General features: G+C 35.3%; 1 pseudogene; it reads right to left on the bottom strand.

The window, feature by feature from the left end:
• Positions 1 to 12,025: 12,025 nt before the first annotated feature.
• Positions 12,026 to 12,787, bottom strand: LOC118898035 (annotated as a pseudogene).
• Positions 12,788 to 14,228: the final 1,441 nt, after the last annotated feature.

Consider the following 14,228-nt stretch of genomic DNA (forward strand, 5'->3'; position numbering starts at 1 on the left):
CCTTGCATTCCTTGGGATCAACACCCTTGCTCATAATATATTACCTTTTTTATATATTGCAAGAGTTCATTTGTTAATATCTTGTGAAGGATTTTTACATCTACTCTGCATGAAGGATATTAATTTTATTGTATATTTTAGTACTCTCTTTGTCAAGTTTTGGGATTAGGATTTACTGGCCCCATAAAAAAAGTTGGAAAAAGTTCTACCACTCTCTATTTTCAGAAGAAATTTGTGTGAAACTGATATTATTTATTCCTTAAATGCACGACTGAGTTCATGAGTACAGCCACGTGGGCCAAAGTTTTCTCTGTAGGGAAGTTTTTATTACATACTCATTTTCTAAATAGATGTAGGACCCTTCAGATTTTCTATTTCTTCTTTTGTAAGTTTTGGTAAGTGGTGATTTTTTAGAAATTTGCCCATTTCTTAACAGTTGTTGAATTTATTAGCATAAAATTCTTAATAGTATTCTCTTATTTCCTTTTAATGTCTGTAGGATCTCAAGTGATTCCATCTTTTTCATTCTTGATACTAATAATTTGTGTTTTTATTCTTTTTTCTTTTGACTAGTATTGGTAGGATTTATTTATTTTGTTAATCTTTTCAAAATATTAACCATTGGCTCTGTTAATTTTTTTATTGCTTGTCTTTTTTCTCTTTTATTTTCACTCTTCTATTTCCTTCTTCTTTGTACTTTGTGTTTAATTTGATGTTCTTTTTCTAACATTTATGTGAAAATCTTAGATCATTGCTTTTAAAACTGTCTTCTTTTTCAATATATTCATTTAAAGCTATAAATGTTTCTCTAATCACTTCTTTAGCTGTATCCCACAAATTTTTAAAGTGTGTTCTCATTATCATTTAGCTCCAAATAATTTCTATTTTCTTTGTGACTTTTTCTTGACCCATAATTTATTTAGAAATGTTTTACCCAATTTCTAAATATTTAGAGTATTCTAGATATTTTTCATTATTAAATTCTGATTTAATTTTATTGTGGTCAAACAACATACTCTTTATGATATTTAACTTTTGAAATTTATTGAGTTTTTTTTTTTTTTTTTTTTTTACAGGTTAAAATACAGTCTGTCCTGGTAAATGTGCACTTGAAAAGAATGTATACACTGCAGATGCTCTGTATAGTGGTCAGGTAAGTCATGTTGGTTGTCTTACCATAGTCTTATTGATTTTTTCTACTACTTGTTTTATCAATTACTGAGAAGGGGGTATTAAAATCTTCAGCTATGATTATGATTTTTATCTATTTTTCTTTATATTCTGACATATTTTGCTATTTGTTTTCTATTCATCCTGTCTGTTTTTATTTTTCCTCCTTTTCTATCTTCTCTTGGGTTGAATATCTTTATTTTATTTTATCTTATTTATTAGTTTTTTAGCTATAACTCTTCCTGTGACCTTTTTATGTATAATGTACCTTACAGCAGTATGAACTCATTCACTTCCTCTCTTGTGCAATTATTGCTTGTGCAATTATTGTTATATGTTTTGCTTTTACATATTATAATGTCCATAATACACTATTATTTTTGCTTTAAAAGTGTAATCATCTTAAGAGAAATTAAGTGAAGAAAAAATAGTAATCTATACGTAGCCACATATTTACCATTTGTGCTGTTCCAGAATCCTTCCTCTAGATCCAGATTTCCACCTGGTATCATTTCCTTTCAGACACAAGAATTTCTTTTAATATTTCTTTTCATGAATTTCTGCAGAAAATAAATCATCTCACCATTCTTTTATCTGAAAAATCTCTATTCTTCTTCATTGTTGAAAGATATTTTTACTGGATATAGAATGCTAAGTTGACAACACTTTAAAGATGTCATTCTATTTTGTTTAACTCCATTGTTTTCTGATAAAAAATAAGATATCATTCTTATAATATATATTTTCTCTGTTTTAAAATTTTTCTTTTTGTCTTTGGGTCTTAGCAGTTGGACTATCATTTGCTTAGATGTGGTGTTCTTTGTATTTATCCTTTTAGGAGGTCTCTGAGCTATTTGGATTTGTGGGTTGATGTATTTCCACTAAGTTAAGGAAATGTTTTATCTTATTTCTTAAGAAGAAAATTTCTACCCCATACTCTCTCCTTTTTTTCTGGCACTCAAATTACCCATGTGTCAATCAGTTTGTTGTCCCACAAGTCACTGCAGTTTGGCTAATTTTTTCAATTATTTTCTCTCTATTCTTCAGTTTGTATAATTTCTGTTCTCTTGTCTTTAAATTGATTGGTCCTTTTTTCTGCAGTATCCAATCTTTTAAATTCTATCGATTAAGTTTTTCTTTTTCTTTTTCTTGTTTATGGCTGTGTTGGGTCTTCATTGCTGCACATGGGCTTTCTCTAGTTGCAGCAAGTGGGGGCTACTTTTCATTGCAGTTTGCAGGCTTCTCGTTACAGTGGCTTCTCTTGTTGCGGAGGACAGGTTATAGGCGTGCAGACTTCTGTAGTTGCAGCATGCAGGCTCCTTAGTTGCAGCATGCAGGCCCTAGAGCACACGGGCTTCAGTAGTTGTGACGTGCAGGCTCAGTAGTTGTGGCACATGGGCTTAGTTGCTCCACGGAATGTGGGATCTTCCCAGACCAGGAATCTAACCAGTGTCCCCTGCATTGGCAGATGGATTCTTAACCACTGCACCACCAGGGAAGTCCCAATGTTTTCTTTTTTGATATTGTATTTTTTTCAGCTCTAGAATTTCAAGTTGGTTCTTTTATAATTTTCATTTCGTTTTTGGGATTCCCTTTCTTTCACCCATTTTGCTCATCTTTTTTTTTTTTTTTTTTTTGGCTGCATTGGTTCTTCATTGCTGCACACAGGCTTTCTCTATTTGAGGCAAGCGGGGGGCTACTCTTCGTTGCAGCCTGTGGGCTTCTCATTGTGGTGGCTTCTCTTGTGGAGTACAGGCTCTAGGCTCACGGGCTTCAGTAGTTGCAGCACACGGGCCCTAGAGTGCATGGGCTTCACTAGTTGCAGCACGTGAGCTCAGTAGTTGTGGTACACAGGTTTAGTTGCTCCACAGCATGTGGGATCTTCCTGGACCAGGGATCGAACCCATGTCCCCTGTATTGGCAGGCAGATTCTTAACCACTGTGCCACCAGGGAAGTCCAGCTCATCTTTTCTTTTTAATCCATTAACATATTTATAAAAGCTGTTTTTAAATTCCTGTCTCAATGCTAACATAAAAGTCATCTATGGATTTACTTCTCTTGGCTATGTTTTCTCTTTGATTGATTGCTTATATGTTCCTGTTTCTCCAAATTTCTAGTAATACCTATTTTATCCTGGACAGTATGGATGATACATTATAGAGATACTGTAGTTTTAAAAGAAAGTTGAATTTGTACTAACAGAGAGTTAAGCTATTGGTGGATCACATTAATCTTTTTTTTTTTTTCAGTTTTATTGAGAAACAATTGGCATACATCACCAGATAAGTTTAAGGCATACAGCATGATAGTTTGATTTACATATATTGTGAAATGATTATCACAATAGGTTAAGGTAGAATCCATTATCTCATATAGATATAATATAAAGAAAAGAAGAAAGGGGAAAAGGAGGGGGGAAATTCTCCTTGTGGAGAACTCTTAGGATTTACTCTTAACAACTTTCCTGTGTATCAAGCAGTGTTAAATATAGTCATCATGTTCTACATTATGCCTCTAGTACTTATTTGTCTTGTTAGTGGAAATTTGTACCTTTTGACGACCTTGCTCCAATTCTCCCTCCTCCCACTCTCAGCCTCTAGTAACCACACATATGAATCACATTAATTATACGTGGAAGCTTGTTTTAAGTTCTGCTATAACGGATTTATTTTCATTTTGCATTTAATTCTAGACTAGAGCCCTTAGTCCTGGGCTTACTTATAAGGTATGGCTTTTCTGAGGTTTTAGTGAAAAGTCTGAGATGTTCACCAAACCCTTCTAACTTGACAGAATTTGAACTTTGAACTCTTTCTCCCCAGCTCCATGCAGCTACTAAAATTTCTTCCTCCTAGCCACTTTTTGCTGGCCTTCTTGTGTTTTCACTTTGTGAGTTTTTACTTTTGCAGCCACTAAAGGATTTTAGGAAATTTTGAATGCAAAATTTGAGGGGTGGTACACAACCATTAATATAAAAGTTTTGTACCTCATCATTCAGGATAGGCTAAGTTATTCTGTAATAAAAAGCAGAAAATCTCAGTTTTCAGCAGCTTAAAAGCAACAAGAGTTATAGCTTGCCTTGAACTAACACTCCAGGTAATAACAATTATGGACTCTACACTCTGGGTTTTATTTTAATGGTTATTTGAAAAATTACAGCTATCACAACAATCCCTTGATTTTAATCATAATATTACTTAAGTCAAGTTAATTAAAATAAAATTAGTCAATTTAAACAAAAATATGAAGAAAATAAAGTTGATGCCTGGAGATGGACAAAAATTTTGAAAGTGGTATCTAAGCCACTGATGTATGACAAATAAAGGTATAAAATATTCTCCTAAATCCAAAGCAAATTTAGATTAAGAAAAATAGTTTGAGATGGTTACTTGAACAATAAATATTAATTAAAGTAATATGATGCTTTCTATGGAAATTGACTATATTTTTGGTGCTGCATCACTAAGGAGGTATAGTCTTATAGAAATATTGGGTACATTCATAAATATTGAAAAATATATATAACAGTAAATATTTAAACTCTTGTAACTTGATGCTTTAACTAATACTACCATTAACTTTTCCATGACTCTAGGTAGATTTTGGATGAGGTAATGAGCTCTCTACTGTGGATTTCTTAGTGTCTAGTTTAAAGTTTGTACAATAAGCCATTATTGTACTACATTTTGAGATTTGCCAAAGATGAGTAAAAAGAATTAGGGTTCCTCAGCCAACTTATATAATTTTGACTTTGGCCATGAATATTTTACTCCTTTTCAGCTCCTCTTTCTGCTGTTTCTTAAATGGCATCCCGTGCAAGATTGTTGAAAGATGGCAGAGACCAACATTCCACTATTGTTTAAATGCAAGTCCATGACAACCTGAATCTAAAATGAATGCTCAAGTCAGTGTTAATGAATCAGTACATTCATAATTGGAAAATAAGCCTTTTTCTCCCTCCCCCTGACTTGGTAATACCTCTCATTATCTGGTGGTTCTGAGAATGCCTGTGATAGGCATCTGAAGGAAAAGTTGGATGAAGAACTATCCTAATCCCATTGATAGCAGAAGAAAAGGGAAAGAAGCTGAGATTTCCACCTCCACCCCCATTTATAGTCTTTTAATTAAGCTAAGACTTTGTTGTGTCGTTTACAACTAGGAGAACTGCACAGGCAGCTGCGTTTTACATATTGAGTGGGTATAAATAGAAGAATTAATATAGAAAAGATGAAAAACCCATGTGGATAATCGGTATCTGTTACCTCCTGAACACTATCATGCTTTTTTATTTTAAAAAGCCAGTCTGTGTACCTGTTTTTTATTTATTTGTTTGTTTGTTTGTTTATTTATTTATTTAATTTTTGGCTGCATTGGATCTTTGTTGCTGTGCACGGGCTTTCTCTAGTTGTGGCGAGCAGGGTCTACTCTTCTTTGCAGTGCGCAGGCTTCTCATTGTGGTGGCTTCTCTTGTTGCGGAGCACGGGGTCTAGGCACGTGGGCTTCAGTAGCTGTGGCCCATGGGCTCAGTAGTTGTGGCTTGTTAGCTCTAGAGCACAGGCTCAGTACTTGTGGCACACAGGATTAGTTGCTCCGCGGCATGTGGGATCTTCCTGGACCAGGGCTCGAACCCATGTCCCTTGCATTGGCAGGCGGATTCTTAACCACTGCCCCACCAGGGAAGTCCCTGATCCTCCTTTTTTGAAACTGGATTTTCTAAACTAGAAAGATTAGATCCAGAATTCCAAACCTGCGGACATGAGATGAACTCCCTTTAATTCTCACCTAAAACTCTCTAAGCCGATTTCATAACTGTACATTAATTGTATGACTTTTTATTTAAGGTCTCTCTTTTCCTAGATAGCTACAATATTATATTAATTTCAGGTGTACAACATAGTGATTTACAATTTCATAGATTATACTCCACTTAAAGTTATTATAAAATGTTGGCTATGTTTCTTCTGCTGTACAATATACCCTTGTAGCTTATTTATTTTATACATAGTAGTTTGTACCTCTTAATCTCCTACCTCCATCTTGCCCCCACCTTCCTTCTCCCCACTGGTAACCACTAGATTGTTCTCTATATCTGTGAATCTGCTTCTGTTTTTTTATATTCGTTTGCTTTATTTTTTAGATTTCACATATAAGTGATAACATATAGTAGTTGTCTTTCTCTGTCTGACTTATTTCACTAAGCATAATACCCTCCAGGTTCATCCACATTGCTGCAAATAGCAAAATTTCATTCTTTTCTATGGCTGGGTAGTATTCCACTGTATATATATATCACTTCTTCTTTATCCATTCATCTTCTGATGGACACTTCCATATCTTGGCTATTGTAAATAATGCTGCTATAAATATTGGGGTGCTTGTATATTTTTTGAATTAGTATTTTCAGTTTTTTTCAAATACATACCCAGGAGTGGAATTGCAGATAGTTCTATTTTTAGTTTTTTGAGGAACCTTCATACTGTTTTCCATAGTGGCTGCAAAAATTTACATTCCCACCAACAGTGTGCAAGTGTTCCCTTTTCTCCACATCCTCACTGGCATTTGTTATCTGTGGTCATTTTGACGATAGACATTCTGACAGGTGTGAGGTGATATCTCATTGTGGTTTTGATTTACATTTCTTTGATGATTAGCAATGTTGAATATATTTTCATGGACCTGTTGGCCATCTGTATGTCTTCTTCAAAAAAATGTCTATTCAGGTCTCTTGCCGATTTCTTAATCAGGTTATATGTTTTTTTGATACTGAGTTGTATGAGGTGTTTATAGATTTTGGATATTAACCCCTTATTCATCATATCATTTGCGAATATTTTCTCCCATTCAGTAGGTTGTTTTTTTGTTTTGCCAATGGTTTCCTTTGCTATGCAAAATCTTTTAAGTTTACTTAGGTCCCATTTGTTTATTTTTACTTTTGTTCCCTTTGCCATAGGAGACAGATGCAAAAAATATTGCTACAATTTATGTTAAAGAGTGCTCTGCCTATGTTTTCTCCTAGAATTTTTATGGCTTCATGACTTACATTTAAGCCATTAATCCATTTTGAGTTTATTTTTGTAATGGTGTGAGTTTATTAATGGTAAGCCATTAATCCATTTTGAGTTTATTTTTGTAATGGTGTGAGATAGCAGTACAGTTTGATTCTTTTGCATGTAGCTGTCCAGTTTTTGCAACACCATTTGTCGAAGAGGCTTTTTTCCTTTGTATATTCTTGCCTCCTTTGTAATAAATTGACCACATAAGTGTGAGTTCGTTTCTGGACTCTCTATTCCATTGATCTATATATCTCTTTTTGTGCCAGTACCATACTGTTTTGATTACTGCAGCTTTGTAGTATAGTATGAAGTCATGGAACATGATACCTCCAGCTCTGTTATTCTTTCTCAAGATTGTTTTAGCTATTCAGGGTCTTCTGTGTTTTGATACAAATTTTAAAATTATTTGTTCTAGTTCTGTGGAAAATGCCATTAGTATTTTGATAGGCATAGCATTGAACCTTTAGATTGTGTTCAGTGGTATGGTCATTTTAACAATATCAGTTCTTCCAAACCATGAACATGGTATATCTTTCCATCTGTTTGTGTTGTCTTCAATGTCTTTCATCTGTGTCTTATAGTTTTCCAAGTACAGATCTTTAACCACCTATGTTAGATTCATTCCTAGGTATTTTATTCTTTTTGATATGATTGCAAATGGGATTGTTTCCTCAATTTCTCTTTCTGATACTTTGTTGTTATAGAAGTGCAACAGATTTCTGTATTAATTTTGTATCCTGCAACTTCACTAAATTGACTGATGAGCTCTAGTAGTTTTTTGGTGGCATCTTTATATTTTCTGTGTATAGTATTGTTATCAGCAAACAGTGACAGTTTAACTTCTTCCTTTCCAATTTGGATTCTTTTTACTTCTTTTTCTTGCCAAATTGCAGTGGCTAGGACTTCTAATAATATGTTGAATAAAAGTGGCAAGAGTAGGTATCTTTGTCTTATTCCTGAACTTAGAGGAAATGCTTTCAGCTTTTCACCATTGAGTATGATGTTAGCTGTGTGCCTAAAGGCTCACATGCCTTTATTATGTTGAAGTATGTTCCTTCTATACCCACTTTCTGAAGACTTTTTATAAAGTATGTCATACTTTATAAGTATGTTTATCAACATAAATTAATGTTGAATTTTGCCAAAAGCTTTTTCTGCTCTATTGAGAAGATCATATGATTTTTAAAACATCTTTATTGGAGTATAATTGCTTTACAGTGTTGTGTTAGTTTCTGCTGTATAAAAAAGTGAATCAGCTATATGTATACATATATCCCCATATCCCCTCCCTCTTGCATTTCCCTCCCACCACTCTAGGTGGTCGCAAAGCACCGAGCTGATCTCCCTGTGCCATGCAGCTGCTTCCCACTAGCTATCTATTTTACATTTGGTAGTGTATATATGTCAGTTTTACTCTCTCACTTCATCCCAGCTTATCCTTCCCCCTCTCCTCAAGTCCATTCTCTACATCTGTGTCTTTATTCCTGTCCTGCCCCTAGGTTCTTCAGAAGCATTTTTTTTAGATTCCATACATATGTGTTAGCATACTTGTTTTTCTCTTTCTGACTTACTTCATTCTGTATGACAGACTCTAGGTCCATCCACCTCATTACAAATAACTCAATTTCATTTCTTTTTATGGCTGAGTAATATTCCATTGTATATATGTGGCATATCTTCTTTATCCATTCATCTGTCGATGGACACTTAAGTTGCTTCCATGTCCTGGCTATTGTAAATAGTGCTGCAATGAACACTGTGGTACATGACTCTTTTTGAATTATGGTTTTCTCAGGGTATGTGCCCAGTAGTGGGATTGCTGTGTCATATGGTAGTTCTATTTTTAGTTTGTTAATGAACATCCATACAGGCCAATATCTCTGATGAACATAGATGCAAAAATCCTAAACAAAATAGTAGCAAACAGAATCCAGCAGCACATTAAAAGGATCATACACCATGATCAAGTAGGGTTTATCACAGGAATGCAAGGATTCTTCAATATACACAAATCAATCAATGTGATACACCATATTAACAAACTGAAGGATAAAAACCATATGATAATCTCAACTGATGCAGAAAAAGATTTTGACAAAATTCAACACCTGTTTATGATAAAAACTCTCCAGAAAGTAGGCATAGAGGGAACTTATCTCAACATAATAAAGGCCATATATGACAAACCCACAGCCAACATCGTTCTCAATGGTGAAAAACTGAAACTATTTCCTCTAAGATCAGGAACAAAACAAGGTTGCCCACTCTCACCACTATTACTCAACATAGTTTTGGAAGTTTTAGCCACAGCAATCAGAGAAGAAAAAGAAATGAAAGGAATCCAAATTGGAAAAGAAGAAGTAAAGCTGTCACTGTTTGCAGATGACATGATACTATACACAGAGAATTCTAAAGGTGCTACGAGAAAACTACTAGAGCTAATCAATGAATTTGGTAAAGTAGCAGGATACAAAATTAATGCACAGAAATCTCTTGCATTCCTATACTCTAATGATGAAAAATCTGAAGGAGAAATTAAGGAAACACTCTCATTTACCATTGCAACAAAAAGAATAAAGTACCTAGGAATAAACCTACCTAAGGAGACAAAAGACCTTTATGCAGAAAACTGTAAGACACTGTTAACAGAAATTAAAGATGATATAAACAGATGGAGAGATATACCATGTTCTTGGATTGGAAAAATCAACATTGTGAAAATGACTGTACTACCCAAAGCAATCTACAGATTCAATGCAATCCCTATCAAACTACCACTGGCGTTTTTCACAGAACTAGAACAAAAAATTTCACAATTTGTATGGAAACACAAAAAACCCCATATAACCAAAGCAAACTTGAGAAAGAAAAACGGAGGTGGAGGAATCAGGCTCCCTGACTTCAGACTATACTACAAAGCTACAGTAATCAAGACAGTATGGTACTGGCACAAAAACAGAAATATAGATCAATGGAACAGGATAGAAAGCCCAGAGATAGACCCATGCACATATGGTCACCTTATCTTTGATAAAGGAGGCAAGAGTATACAATGGAGAAAAGACAGCCTCTTCAATAAGTGGTGCTGGGAAAACTGGACAGCTACATGTAAAAGAATGAAATTAGAACACTCCCTAACACCATACACAAAAATAAACTCAAAAATGGATTAAAGACCTAAGTGTAAGGCCAGACACTATCAAACTCTTAGAGGAAAATATAGGCAGAACACTCTATGACATACATCACAGCAAGATCCTTTTTGACCCACCTCCTAGAGTAATGGAAATAAAAACAAAAATAAACAAATGGGACCTAATGAAATTTAAAAGCTTTTGCATAGCAAAGGAAACCATAAAAAAGATGAAAAGACAACCCTCAGAATGGGAGAAAATATTTGCAAATGAAGCAGCTGACAGAGGATTAATCTCCAAAATATACAAGCAGCTCATGCAGCTCAATATCAAAAAAACAAACAACCCAATCCAAAAATGGGCAGAAGACCTAAACAGACATTTCTCCAAAGAAGATATACAGATATCCAACAAACACATGAAAAGATGCTCAATATCACTAATCATTAGAGAAATGCAAATCAAAACTACAGTGAGGTATCACCTCACACCAGTCAGAATGGCCATCATCAAAAAATCTACAAACAATAAATGCTGGAGAGGGTGTGGAGAAAAGGGAAACCGCTTGCACTGTTGATGGGAATGTAAATTGATACAGCCACTATGGAGATCATATGATTTTTATTATTCAAATTGTTAATGTAATGTATCACACTGATTGGTTTGCAGATATTGAACCAGCCTTGCATCCCTGGGGTAAATCCCACTTGATCATGGTGTATGATCCTTTTAATGTATTGTTAGATTCAGTTTGCTAATATTTTTTGAGGATTTTTGCATATATGTTTGTCAGTGACCCTGGTCTATACTTTTCTTTTTTGTGATGATATTTTTGTTTAGTTTTGGTGTGAGGGTGATGCTGGCCTTGTAGAATGAGTTTGGAAGTGCTCCTTACTCTGCAATTTTTTGAAATAGTTTGAAAAGGATAGGTGTTAACTCTTCTTTAAATGTTTGGTAGAATTCACCTGTGAAGCCATCTGGTGCTGGACATTGGTTTTTGTGGAGTTTTTTAAATTACTGATTCAATTTCATTACTGGTAATTGGTCTGTTCATATTTTCTATTTAAACCTGGTTCAGTCATGGGGGACTGTAGATTTCTCAGAATTTGCCCATTTTTTCTGAATTGTCCATTTTGGTGGCATGTAGTTGTTTGTAGTACTCTCATGAGTCTTTGTATTTCTGTGATGTCAATTGCAAAGTCTCCTTTTTCATTTCTGATTTTATTGATTTGAGCCAACACTATTTTTCTTGGTGAGTCTGGTTAAAGCCTTATCAATTTTATTTATCTTTTCAAAGAACAAGCTCTTAGTTACATTGATCTTTTCTTTTTTTTTTTTTTTTTAGTCTCTATTTCATTTATTTTTGCTCTGGTCTTTATGATCTCATTTCTTCTACTACTACCTCTGATCTTTATGATCTCTTTTCATTTATTTTTGCTCTGATCTTTATGATCTCTTTTCTTCTGCTTCTTCTTCTGGGGTTTTGTTTGTTCTTCTTTTTCCTTTAGGTGTAAGGTTTGAAATTTTGAGATTTTTCTTGTTTCCAGAGGTAGACTTTATCACTCTAAACTTCCCTCTTAGAACTGATTTTGCTACATCCCATAGATTTTTTTTTCATGAAGCTGTTTATTCCTGTTATTAAACCTTAGACTCAAGTAATCCTGGTTATTCTAGAAAAAACACCTTGTTGTAGGGATCATTTCATCATCCCTTTCAACAATCACCTCTCCATGAAGAACCTTTCTTTTCTGACATAACATATGAAAGTAGAGTTGTGGAAACAATGGTATATATGAGGCCATGGTTATAAGAAGAAAATAATAGTAGTCAAAAGAAGCATTGTATTTATTCAGAAGTCTTATTGAGAACATTCCTTTTTTCTTCACATATGGTAAGGCAGCATATATCGTAAGAAGTTCACCAGCAACTCCGACAGGATATAAGATGATAAAAAAATTATGTTGGTTTTATACTGTGAGTAACGAGCCACACCATAAAGATTCTTGAACTCCCTTGGACCCCAGCCACAAACACAGAAATAGGTACAATTCCGCAAGCAAAGCAAATGTCTGGAAAAATTTAAGTGTCTTCTGAATACTTTTATATAAACCTTTGTGTATTCCTTTTTCCACATAAAAATGTACCAGCCGGTACATTTTTACTACAGTACATGTAGTAGCCAGTACCAGCCACCCTGCAGTCATGGTGATGCTGTAGAAGGTGAGCCAGGCGGTGGCCAACAAGCCCAGGCACCTCCTCTTGCCCACGGCCTCCGAGGTGCTGCCATTGGTGCTATCCTCCTCACCAGACGCCATGGTGGCCGCACAGCCGGAGGACGTGGATGAGAAGAGCAGGGGAGTGGGAGGGGGCCCAGCCGAGCACACCGCTGAAGCACCACCGCCCGCTGCCACCACATCCATCAGGTGCCCCATGTGCCACACACAGGGAGCTCAGCACTGCCAGCCCAGCCACCCACGGGGGAGGAGTGGGCACCCCCAACCCCCATAGATTTTGAATTATTGTGCTTTCATGTTCATTTGTTTCCAGATATGTTTTATTTCTTCAGTGATCCATTGGTTGTTTAGTAGCATATTGATTAGCCTCCATGTGTTTGTGTTTTTTGCAGTCTTTTTTTCTATAGTTGATTTCTAGTCTCATAGCACTGTGGTCAGAAATGATGGTTGATATGATTTCAGTTTTCTTAAATTTACTGAGACCTGCTTTGTAGCCTAGTATGTTCCATGTGCATCCATGTGCACATGTTCCATGTGCATTTGAAAAGAATGCATATTCTGCTGCTTTTCAGTGGAATATTATATGTATATACGTATATATGTGTGTGTATGTATGTATGTATATATGTATATACACACAAACACGTGCACATACACACATATATATATACCATCTGGTCTAACGTGTTGTTTAAGGGTTGTGTTTCTTTTTTTTTTTTTAAACATCTTTATTGAAGTATAATTGCCTTACAATGGTGTGTTAGCTTCTGCTTTATAACAAAGTGAATCAGTTATACATATACAATATGTTCCCATATCTCTTCCCTCTTGCATCTCCCTCCCTCTCACCCTCCCCATCCCACCCCTCTAGGTGATCATAAAGCACCGAGCTGATCTCCCTGTGCTATGCAGCTGCTTCCCACTAGCTATCTATTTTACATTTGGTAGTGTATATATGTCCATGACACTCTCTTACCCTGTCACATCTCACCCCACCCCCTCCCCATATCCTCAAGTCCATTCTCTAGTAGGTCTGTGTCTTTATTCCCGTCTTGCCACTAGGTTCTTCATGGCCTTTTTTTTTTTTTTTCTTAGATTCCGTATATATGTGTTAGCATACTGTATTTGTTTTTCTCTTTCTGACTTACTTCACTCTGTATGACAGACTCTAACTCCATCCACCTCATTACAAATACCTCCATTTCATTTCTTTTTATGGCTGAGTAATATTCCATTGTATATATGTGCCACATCTTCTTTATCCATTCATCTGTCAATGGACATTTAGGTTGCTTCCATGTCCTGGCTATTGTAAATAGAGCTGCAATGAAGATTTTGGTACATGACTCTTTTTGAACTATGGTTTTCTCAGGGTATATGCCCAGTAGTGGGATTGCTGGGTCATATGGTAGTTCTATTTTTAGTTTTTTAAGGAACCTCCATACTGTTCTCCATAGTGGCTGTATCAATAAGGGTTGTGTTTCTGTATTGATTTTCTATCCACATTCCCTACTGTTATTGGGTTACTGTCAATTTCTCCCTTTATGTCTGTTAATATGTGCTTTATGTATTTAGGCACTCCCATGTTGGGCCCATATATATTTACAATTGTTATATCTTCTTCTTTGATTGATTCCCT

Source organism: Balaenoptera musculus, chromosome 1 (assembly GCF_009873245.2).
Source record: "Balaenoptera musculus isolate JJ_BM4_2016_0621 chromosome 1, mBalMus1.pri.v3, whole genome shotgun sequence".
NCBI lineage: Eukaryota > Metazoa > Chordata > Mammalia > Artiodactyla > Balaenopteridae > Balaenoptera > Balaenoptera musculus.